Below are 11,861 nucleotides of genomic sequence, written 5' to 3' on the forward strand. Positions count from 1 at the left end.
TATGTGCTTCTAAATTTGTCCATCAAGCGAAGATTTTAACAAAGAGCTTCAGTTTTACGATGACAAGTAGTGAAAGCATGGAGAATGGGTTCTTTTGGGAAAGAGTAAAAGCACTGCTGTGGGAATTAATGAGGTGATAATTGGTGCAGAGGATGCTCGGCAGACACAGGGCTCTGCTCTAACTCAGCGTGTACCCTTTGCTCTGTGAGTATGTGTGGGGCAAAAGCCGTGGGACTTCAGTCATACGTGAGACCTAAGTTTGAAATTCAGGTTGTCCTACAGCTGTAAGTGTGGTGTACCTGGAGATCGGGGGTTGGCCTGGGTGTGCAACACTTCACCCTTAATTCCTGGTCCCCGAGCTCTCAGACAGCCTCTGCATGCATGAAACAAGGGATTATTCCAAGACAAGACAGTGCCTTGTGAGGAAGGGATTGCCTGAACTCCCAGCCCCTGCACAGCAGAGCTGTTGGGCAACTCTGCAGGAGCCACACGGAAGTGTCAGACTAGCCTGGAGATTCCCCTGGGCAGCTTCTGCTGTGCCTCGATGGACTGACCAGCAACATTTATGTGTTAAATGTGTTGATTAACCTGGTCAGGAACCCAGGCATCCAAATTACTCAACCCAGGCAGTTTCTGCTACAGAACTGACCAGGCTGTGCACAGGTAAGATCCTTGTAAATAGTGGAAATTGTGCAGATGCAGAAATGGGCATACAGCACAGCGTTTTGTACATAGGCAAGATACATATTTTGTACATAATTTAATACTTTCAGTAGAAAGAGACCATGCATGTGCTGGAGTGGTCATGCAGGACCACTGCACAGATGGATTATAAAAAGTGAGCAGAAGTTTGGGGAACCTCACCAGGTCCAGCTGAAGATGCTGTTGAAAGGACCCTCACAAGAGAGACTCCCATCACCATCTGGACAGTAACCAACCACGCTGTTTGAGGGACTGGAGCATTACCCCACAGAAACAACCTCTCAAATCTATTTCGTTTCAACAAATGCTCTGTGAGCGTCCATGCAGCAGTGGTGCAATGCTCCTGGGGCATTGAGAGAACTTGCATAGAGCAGCCCTTGATACACTCAACGCAAAGAAAGAGAAACATGATTTCACCTTCATTTGAGCAGCTGTCCTTTATCGTAGAAAGCAAATACAGCATCCATCTTACTCCTGATACTCCTGGTTTTGACTTCAGCTCTTGTGCTAATGCATATTTTATTATTTTACTGAAAGTAACTGATCTGTAACAAATATTTTCTGCCATCTTATAGGCATCATGTTGTGATTACACAGTCGCCTGACAGGGAGAATTGAATCAAATCTTATCATGGATAATTAAACATGGATCCTTCTCATCTCAGGAGTCTATCTTATGACTCTGAGTAAGGTCTCTTGCAATCCCTCTGCCATCTTGCGTGGGACTCCTCTTAATCACTAATGAGAGTCTACTTCAGAGTTAGGAACTCATGGCTCCCCTTATAGGGTACAATTGAAGGAGCAATTAATATCTGTTTTAAACATTTCTTAAAAGCTTTGGTGATGGAAGGTTTATGCCCTAGGTTACTTGTTCCATTGATTAACTGTTCCTCTAACTAGACAGTTTCTTGCTCAGCTTTCTCTTTTGCTGGAAATTATCCTGATCTGCTGCTTGTCCTTGCTCTCTGCACACCCTCTGCAGAATCACCCTTCTTCTGCCTTTCTACCAGTCTGCTAAGCTTAGTCAAACCTATTATATTTCCATCATGTTCTACAGAAAATATTTTCAAAGTGCCACTTTTCTTAACATCAAGAAGGTCTTTATCTCTGTGGATATGTAACTTCTAAACCAGGACATGGCACTCCTTGTCCAGCTTCAGAAGTGCTGATGAGAGAAGAACTACTGTCCATTTTCCAGGTTTGAAGGTGCTTTTCTGGCAACAGCACGACATCAGTTATGTTTAGATTACAACTCCCTATAGCCATCTCTTCTGCTGTGTTGCTGCCCAGTTATTTTTCTTTTTTAATTTTTTTCTTCTTTCCAGCTGTAGCATTTTTTGCACTTGTCTATGCCACGCTCCCTCTTCCCGACTTCAGATCTCTTCTCCAATGTATTGTTTTAAATTCTAACCCACCCAAGTGGTTTTTACATTACTTTCACATTTGACAATGTCCATACTTTTCTGTTATCCAGGTCATTAATGAGGATGTGGCACAGTACACTCAACTGTGCAGGATACAGCTTGTGTGAGTTATTGAAAATTGAGTGCAGCCTTACAGCAGTTACTACATTCACCTTTATAGTGTTTGATTCCCCTAAATTCATACTAATTTCATAAACTTCATTAAAAAAAAAAACCAAACCATAGCTGTACCGGCTAGACAGTAAAAAACAAATTGTGGTTGTGAGGAACTGGATGGCCAAAGTACCCATTTAGTCAGATTTTCAGCAATAAAATGTTAATCAAGCTTTTCCTAGAAATCTCACCAAATCCTTGGCCAAACCTCAAGTTTCAGCAGTGCAAAATCTGTGGGAAAATAGGGATGACCTTTTCATACTTTACTAGCAACACTATATGCCTGTAAAGCTCTTACTTGCTATCACTGCTACAGTTATATTTTGAACTCTCCAGAATGTCTTTTACTTTTCATCTATTTTCATAAGATCTACTACAACAGAGCATCTCTCTCGACATCAGTGTAACAGAAAGAACCTTTATCCACATACTGCTGTGAATAATTCAGGAAAATTTGGCTCAGTAAAATCTGGGACTATGGCTACTGTTAAAGTTATTGCTGGCTCAGGTTACTAAATTTTTTAACTCCTTGTTAAGTCATTTGAAACATAAGCTTTCCAGACTGTTTCAGTTTATTACTCTTTTTAAGTGAGCAGATCTAAATTAGAATCTCCTCAGATCAATAGCTCATTTTTATCACAGGACATTTGAACTGTACCATATAGATCAGATAAATCATCTTTCACTGCACTTGAAAATTGTAAGCTGCAGATCTGTGGTGTAGAACTGCCGTAGATTGGGTGCTAGGAAAATGATGTATTACAATTGTTTCTCCATACCTATGGCTCTTCCTGAATAAGTGCCACGTTCCAGCACAGTGATTATTTTAATTGCAGATGCTTCCTCAAACGGCATGATATATTTCTCTCTCTTAAAGCAGGCTGTTTACTTTTACATTACAACCTGTGTTTCCTCACTGGGTGCTGCTCAGATTATTTACACCATGAAAAACACTAAACAACGTATTTGACTCTATGCAATCCAGACCTAAAGAAATGAGGAGATTCAAAGTGGAAGTTAAAATCACAGCCGCGTCCTGGGCAGTGTACAAATCACAGGATCGTGGAAAATTCATGCTGGAAGGGACCTCAGGGAACCTCAGGAGCTCTCTACCCTAATCTCCTGCTTGTATACAGCCTGAATTTCTCTTTTTTTTTTTTTTTCCATTCATTTTATGCTAATCTCATCCTCCCACCAGGCACTCAGCTGTGAAGAGTGACTCCATCTCCTTGATGACCAACTTGTGGGCATTGGGAGCTGCTTTCAGGTACACCCCAAGCTGTTTCTTCTCCAGGATGAACCAGCCCTGTTCCCTCAGCCCATCCTTACATCCCCACAGGGCAAGTGCTCCCACCCTGAGCATCTAGGAGGTCCTCAGCTGAGCTCCCTTCTGTTGATTGATCCTCTCCTTGTTACACTTTGCCTTCCAAAGATGGTTGCTCTTTCATTTTGAGACTGCTGCTGTTCCTGTATTAAGCCATTTTATGTTATCTGTTGATCAAGAACTGCCACAGCAAAAGTCATTAAAAGAATTTCAGAGGCAGATGACATGACATTGCATAGAACCACTTGAACCTTTTTTCTGAAACACTTTTTTTTCTAAAGCAAAAAACCCTTTTAATAGAAATTTTTCTTTTTTTTTTTTACTTCTTTCTTGAATCCATAGGAGATATTTTTTCCTTTATTTTGCCTAATTCATGATGTATAAAAATAAATAGAGAATTCTTAATCTCAGTTTAAAGTATGATTCTTTGAAATCAAATCATCTTTGCAGACCCTATAGATAAGGTGAAGAGTCTTGTGAGTTTCAGGGCAGAAGGAAGCCTGATATAAACAGGGATCCTGCAGAGCCACATGAGCAGGAACCTGTGCTCACCACCCAGCAGATTACTAGTGTGGCACTGCAGCCACCAAATCTCCACAATTAATCCACTCTCAAGTCCTGAGTCCTTCCATGTGGCAAATGTGAAGGGATAAGTCTCAGACAAATAACAGACACAGCCCAATATTCCCCCATTCATGGGCACAGGTGTTAAAAATTAAGTCCTGAGGGTTTTTCCAGGACAACATCTATTAGCCTGGTCACAACATGGTTCCAAGAAAGCATTTGTACTACTGTTAGGAAATAAGGATAACTTCCAAAGTTTTTCACTGTGCTGTCATTGCTTCTGTTGGACTTGCAGCTGTATATTACAGCATTGCCATAGCGACCACAGGTAGGCATCCACATCTATGAGCTCCGTGCTAAATTGATTGCAAATTATGTACACATGCACTTAATGAATTAAGTCAGGGTTTCATTGTGGTCTGTCCTTCACCAGCATTATTCAGTACTTTCATTATTCCTATGAACAGAGGCATAGAGGATATGTTTGTTAATTTTTCAAAGGACCCCTATCTGGAAAGGGTTACCTGAAAGACTGAAAAATAGGATTGGAGTTCAGAATAGTTTTGACAAACTGAATAAATTATAAAAACAAAAAATGAAGATGCAAATAAACCAGACCAAGTGGAAGGTATTTATACACAGGTAGTGGCAATGGTCTACTCAGATATGGAATAGCCAAAATGGGGTAAACACCAGTACAAAAAGGAAAGATCTGGCTGTAGGGAGAGGGCACTTAGTAAATCAGTAAATCACAAGATGAAACAAGGTAAGTAACATTATTCTGTTTCCAGAGAAGTAACCATTGCCATGAGATATATAAGCAGGATTTTGTCTCTGTGACACATGGTGGAAATCTCTCTTCTTTGAGCACTGGCATCGCCCCAGCTGGAGCCTGTGCCCAGCTGTTGGGGCTCAGATGCCTCTGGTGAGTGTCCAGGGGAGAATGGTCCAAAACAACAGCCTGGAGGAGCTGTAGCTGTTTGCTAAAAGAAAAGAACAAGGAAGTACAACTGCGGCTTCTAACACATAAAAGGGAGCTGTAGAGAGGGAAGGAATTATTCATCCACTATGAAATAATGGCTGAAATTACAGTGAGGTTTAAGTTAGGCATTTGGAAAAGCTTTCTAATAGCAAAAGTAATTAAGCACAGAACTAGACTTCATGAGGAATATCCATCATTGGAGGCTTAAAGAGGAGGCTGTGTAAGCTGTGCAGGAATGGGCAGCCCAGCCATGGGGCTGAAAAGGGGGAAGAGCTGTTCTGATTTGGGTGCTAGCAAGAGGAGAAGATTTACATTTTCCAAATGCAAATCTCATGGCTGTAACACACTGCTGTCTGTACAGCACTAGCACAAGATGACCTGGAGCAATTACTTAATTTACTGATGTGTGAAAACCCCAACAGAAGGCCTGTTTTTACAGATGGCACCTCAAAATGTTAAAACACATGGAATGGGGCATCAAAGCAAATCCTCTGATTCAGCCCTTGGTATGAGGTCAGCCCAGATGCTCTGCAGGGATTGGGGTCCAGCTGATGCTGCAATGTTATAGTATTGATATGCCAGAAAAAGCCTAGCAGGTGAGTGCTACCAACCTTTGTAATAATCAGCATGCTTTTACTTAGATGCCTTCCTAACAGATTTTGCTTAGATCAATTTTTTATTGGTGTTTGAATACCCCAGACAGTGGGGAGACAGTGGAGGGAGGCTGGTGAACTGTGTTTCTAGAAGGAACTAACCTGTATTTTACTAAATCAGCTCATATGTTGGTATCCTACAGATATCTACAAAACCCAAATACTTTTAAAGAGAAAACTAGATACAAATTTATCAACAGAGTTTTAATATTAGAAAAAAGCGAGAGCCAGAGCCTTTAAATGTCATATTAAATGCAAACTTATCCGTATTCACCAGCTTGATGCTACCCCTGGTATCATCAGGTAGCTCAGGGACTTGATTACAGTCATCATGACAATGGTATAATAAAAGATTATGAATAGCTTGTGGCTGACTTGGGAGCAATCTGGAAATCTCATATCATAAAACCAGCATTCAGTCTCTTTAACTTTATTATATTAAAAAAGTTATAAAAACTCACTGTGTAATTTTTACTGTGCTCCATACACAAGAGAGCCATTATTTAACTCTTCATTTAATTTCCAGATGCTTCAAATGCACCATATAAAAGGTATCCAGAGAATCCAGGCAGGAAACAGACTAATGGTAGGCAGCTCAAAGGTATGCATCTGTGGAAAATGCCATTAAAATTATAGCTTATCTAATGTGCTTTGTTTCCCTAAATTGGAATGATTTCAACTATTTCCAGGTTTAGCTTCAGTCTGCAAGGTTGATGTCCCTTCAACTTGTCTGGGAGTTCAAGTGGGCACTACCTGGGGATAGCATATGTGCTGCACCTCTGAGATGCCAGATCCAGAATCCCCATGGGTTTTCTGCCTTGAAACTCAGCCAGTGTGTCCCATTTGGACCCTTTGCCTCATGGGAACATTGCTGCATGCTGTAATGCAGGGCTAGAGTGGCAGTCTTTGAAGTCCCAGCCCTGGACTTATACTGGACTTTTCAGTTTTTCTTTAGCAGAAAAGAGAGGAAAATATGTGGCTGCAAAGAAAATCTTACCTGGTAGCAATTTCTGGGAGACAGAGCAATGAGGACTACATTCCACCAGGAATTTTCAGGCATGCCATCCCTGTGCAGTGGCACGAGTGTGGCTGGGGAGCTCTCACACTGCAGCTGGGCTGCCCTGGCCCTGCGTGCATTGTACATACTCAGAAACTAGAAAGGGAGTAAGAAAAAACAATCTCACTTCTTCAAAGTTTCACTGTTCCTGAACATTTGAATTGTGAGTCCTGGTTTCCTCTCTCCCAGTAATACACATTATTGCGAAGAAAATTTTGGAAATGGTGGAAGAAAGAAAAAATGGTTGAGCAAGGGCCAGTATGGCCAGGAGAGAAGGATGTGAGCACTGTTTCAACACCCACTGCAATTCGACAGGCTTGAGAAATCCTGGTTGCTGGGAAGCAAAACACAAATTGTCCCTGCAAATGCTTTTACCAGGTCGCTGTGTCCTTTTCCTAATTCAAACTGCAATTATAGAGATGATAAAATGGAAAATAAATATATATGCAGTAGCTGAGGAAAACCAATTAGTTTTGCACCGGTGAGAAATAATGCAGAACTCCTTGTGTCTTTAACAAACTGGCTCTCAATACATATTGTAATGTATCTTCATGACCCAAATATACTTAGGAAGAGCAAGACAATGAAATGTATGTTGGAAGTGTAATAAAGGAACTAATGCAGTAAAGTTACTATATTTTATTAGTAGAAGAAAACAATTAAAATGATATCCAGGTAGTAACTTAGGAGCCAAATGTCATAGCTGTCTCTTTTGCTGCCGAAATATGTGTACTCTCTTCCTAACAGTCTCTTTCCCCAAGGAAAAATAAATGTATCTAAGAAATACTTGTTAGCAATGCAATTACAGGCTTAATTCCCCAACCAGCTTCAGACATCATAAAAACAAAACCCAACAGAAGCCCTTTGCAATTCCAATGGAAAAGAGACAGAAAACCACTAAGTGCTCAGAGAAAGAGAATATATTTTTATAACAAAAGCCGACACAATCTTTGACAATAACATTTGAGATGACATTAGCATTAGTTTTTCCACTGCACTGCCTTTTTCTTTTAAGCTACAGCCTAGAATGAAAAACTTCTCAGGTTAGATGGTGCTACTCCTGGACAGGACTTTTGGGACACTCAGACACCAAAGTAGCTTGCCAGACTCTCAGAAAAGCAAAGCAGCTTTGTATCAAAATAACATTCCTTGGCAGTGCTTACTTCTGAAGGTCTGGCCCCTCCAAGGAACTGACAGCTGCATTATTTGTACAATGTGGGTTCGACCATGGGACCTGAGACACTGGGAAATAATTCAGAGCACTTCTGAAATGTTAGCCCTAAGAAAACGAGATCAAGATAAAAGTTTGAAAAAATAAGATAAAAAGAACAAAAAAATGCTAAAAGTTGCTTCTCTCCCCCCCCTGCCCCCTGCAATACAGATTAGACCATATCACCATACAGATTATTCATATCACAGCTTGGAGAAAGAAAACCTTCAGGAGGTCTTGCATGGCCCATAGGAAGTTTGTAGCTGTGCAATGCTCGTGTTTGTGGTGTCCTCCAGGATTCCCATGCTGGGGTTCAGGTTCATCCTATCTCCTCATCTATTTCCCAGTGTGTTCCATGCCCAGCCTGGGCACCCTGGGCAGTCTCACAGATCATGGATAATGATCTATTGCAAGGTCTTGAGCTCCTCCAGGGATACCTGTCTTGGATACCATTGGCTTCACCAAGAGAAACTCTGGACACTCCCCATGTGTGGAGTGTCTGATACTCCTGACCTGAGGCTCCAGGCTCTGTAGAAGGATTTTTACTTGATTTGGTAGCAGCATATACTTTTATTGTTGGAAAAAGACGTGTACACCATGGAATAGCACCATGCTCTGCTCCTTCCAGATCCCCACTCACAATGCAAACTTGAATTACTTTGACAAGGTCCTCAAAAGTATTTTTCTCCCCAATGACTTTGTGCAATTTGAAATACCCATCTAAAACATTGCAGATCACTTCTGCCCCTCAATCAGTTACTATCAAAAGTCTCCATTCTTTTGAAAAATTGGCAGCAAACCCAAGAAAAAAATATTGATGTTTAAAAATTTAGTATTTTAAAATATTGAACATTAACATCCTTTTAATGATTTTTAAATTGGATCTAAATCAGGGTAGATATTATCCTTTTGACACTCACTTATAAAGGGTTACTGCATTGTTCACAAGAAGAGGAAAGTGGATTTTTTTTCAGTTTGTCTTGCCTCCAGCCTTGGATCCCAAAATGACAGATGGCTGGAAGGCACTGAAGCTTCACTGGGTGAAAAAGCATATTCTCCCTACAAGTGTAAAAACTGTAATAACCAAGCCCCAGAAGTCACAAATGCCTGGATCCCTCGGTTGCAGGTGGTGCAGTGCAGAGCTACTAGAGCTGATGCCAGAGAAAGGTAGAGAAGAACTTTGCAGATGATCTTTAAGATGTCTCATGGCTCATAAAAATGATCGACTTCAGTGGCATTTTCAATTAATGGATGCACCGATTTTTCCTCTGTACATTTAAGCTGTCAGTATCTACTCCCATAATGACAGGATGAGAGGGGTTGGGTTTTTTTTCATATTTAAAGTGTAGCTGATTAAAGTTGAAATGGGATCAAGGATATGCTTTTTTTACTAATGGAGATTTTGGATAATAATGACGAGGGGCTTTCAATTGCAAAAGCCAGTGTGATGCTTCACATGTCAGTATCAGATGCAAATCTTGAGAAATGTCCTTGACTAGGGTCATTAAAACTGGTATGATTGGATTTCTGGCATTTTTAATGTAGGCTCAGAAACAAACTGCATTATTATTGAAAGCCTGAGATGAATTTATTGAGATGGTCTGAATAATTTTTCTGAAACAGAAATTCCACAGACAGCTGCTGTCTCTCCCTTAATGAGTTTCAGAGTCTGTATAAAGAGGAAACCCAAGTCTTTGTGGAAAGCTCTGAAGAGATTTCTTTCTATCCTGCCTCACAGCCTGTCTCCCGAGAAGCACAACCATCAGCACTGACAATAAACACAAAACAGAAGTCTAGATTAAAAGCTGTGAATGATCTATGGCTTTGTTTTGCTGCTATGCACCTGAGGCTCAAGACCCTTTTGCAAAACGATGGAAACTCATCTATCTCACTAACAAAAGTTACATGCCTACAGTGATTCGAAACAGAAACTGGCTTTATCTGTAATCTTCTGAGGTGGATTTTAAATTTTCTTTAAATTGAAGGTGCTTAGACCTGATACTTTGGCTTAGCAACCTAGAAAGGCTGAGATCCAGTGTAAATCAGGTTCCAGGTCAGGAAAGGAAAGATTAGTTGAGACACTCACAGAGACACGGCAATAATTGGTGGCATTTATGGGATGGGGAGCCAGCAGAATCTCTCACTGGACATGAATTATAAGCCTGTGTCAGGTTCCAGGGTGCACAGATGGAAAGGCCACCTTCTTTTTCCTCCCTTACTCCCTCTTGGCAGCAGAATAAAGTTGCTACTTAATGGCATTTCTGGGGTGATGAGTAATGTGGTACTTCTGTTTTGTAAGATTTCTGCAAATGCCCTGGGTCCATATTATGCATCCTTGGCCCTGAGTCTCTTCTCCAACCAGCCTTGCCAGACAACCACATTGTCAGGTCCAGTAAGTGGCATCAACTTTAAAAACCATTAAAAAGCAACCTTTTAAAGTTCAGAAGAATATAGGAGGTTCCAGGAATAAGTCATAAAATTGATCTCTTCCACCTAATAAGGGTGCATAGGTGGATATAAGAACTTGGGAAAAGGCTCTCAAGAAAAGGGCATTAGGGAGGAAAATGTGACAGCACATTTCTGCTGTGGCTGTTCAGAAAAGTGCTGAGATACAGTCACTTGGCTCACAGGTTCCAGGGAAATGTTTGCACAGCTGACATGTGGGAGGAAACATGTGGATCTCTGACAGCATAAGTCCAATTGTTTGCATGTATATGTACAAATGTGCCACCTGTCCCCACAAATTTCAGACAGAGTATGTGTCCTGCGAGCTGAGGGAAGGAAGGGGAGATCCTAGTTCATCATATTCATATTAGAGCACCCATGGTAAAAAAGAATGCAGAATTTAAAGTGCAGCCCCCAACATTTGCTCACTGCCTTGTTCTAATCTCTCCTGTGAAAGTACTGCACAGGTAGGGCTCTCAATAACAGTCTGCTTCTGCCAATAATATGGTAAAACACAGACAGCACTGGTGGAAAATTTCCCATTAGTGCTGAAGCAAGTGTCTGAGGTCAGGCTGTGAGAGAGGTGAGGCTGGAGGGCTTCTCCTCCTCTTCAGGGAGCACAGCTGTCAATAGAACTAACAAACTGAATAAAGCAGAAATAACAACCTGCAGTCCTTCCTGCTGAAATGAAGATTTCAATAACCTGTGCTGTAAATGGCAATAATAAGCATCCTCTTCTGTTTCAAACCATTAGGAGAGAACATGCCAGGGGTAGAAATCAGTCTTTAGAGTGATTGCTTAGATTAAAAGGCTTGCACAAAGCTGGAGTAAGGGAGCTTTACTTTCCTCCCAAGCCAAGCAAGCAGAAAGGCAAACAGGGGTTTGACTGTTTCCAGGCAAATCAGGCTGTTTTAATTACCTTCCTTTTCTTTTTCAGAGCATCCACATGAGTGCCTTTGTGCACATCAGTGTGTGCTGTGCTGTGCTGTGCTGTGCTGTGCTGTGCTGTGCTGAGCTGTGCTGGAGCCCAGGCCCATGACTAGGAGAGCACACACCTCCTGCGTGACCAAAGAGCAGATCCAGCATCAAACATGGAGGGGAAAGAAAAAAAACAGGGAGGGGGGCCTGAAACCTCCAATCTGTCATGCTCAGCAAGTTCCTGGTTGGCATGGTGGTGACGCCACCAGCACTAAGAGAGCAGCTTTCTCTCACAATGGGTTTGTTGAGAAGATTATTAAAACATTTTCATTAAAAGTCTCATTTGGCGGAGACTTCTGCGTAAGTCAAGAGGACATTTCTGCCCATATTGCTTCAGACCGAGAAAAGAGAGTTTAAAGGGAAAAACCA

At 41.4% G+C, this 11,861-nt stretch overlaps 2 long non-coding RNA genes across 2 annotated transcripts in view; both read left to right on the forward strand.

Annotated features, from left to right (window-relative positions):
- Nucleotides 1–11,861, forward strand: part of LOC146442356 (uncharacterized) — a 298,132-nt gene that overhangs the window by 144,214 nt on the left and 142,057 nt on the right. The window lies entirely within an intron of this gene.
- Nucleotides 4,594–8,100, forward strand: LOC146442361 (uncharacterized). The gene is made up of 3 exons (XR_014849591.1): nt 4,594–4,933; nt 5,589–5,745; nt 6,329–8,100. It is a non-coding gene; the product is annotated as an uncharacterized LOC146442361 (long non-coding RNA).

The sequence above is a fragment of the Lichenostomus cassidix genome, chromosome 2, assembly GCF_008360975.1.
Source record: "Lichenostomus cassidix isolate B80296 chromosome 2, HeHo_3.0, whole genome shotgun sequence".
Classification (NCBI taxonomy): Eukaryota; Metazoa; Chordata; class Aves; order Passeriformes; family Meliphagidae; genus Lichenostomus; species Lichenostomus cassidix.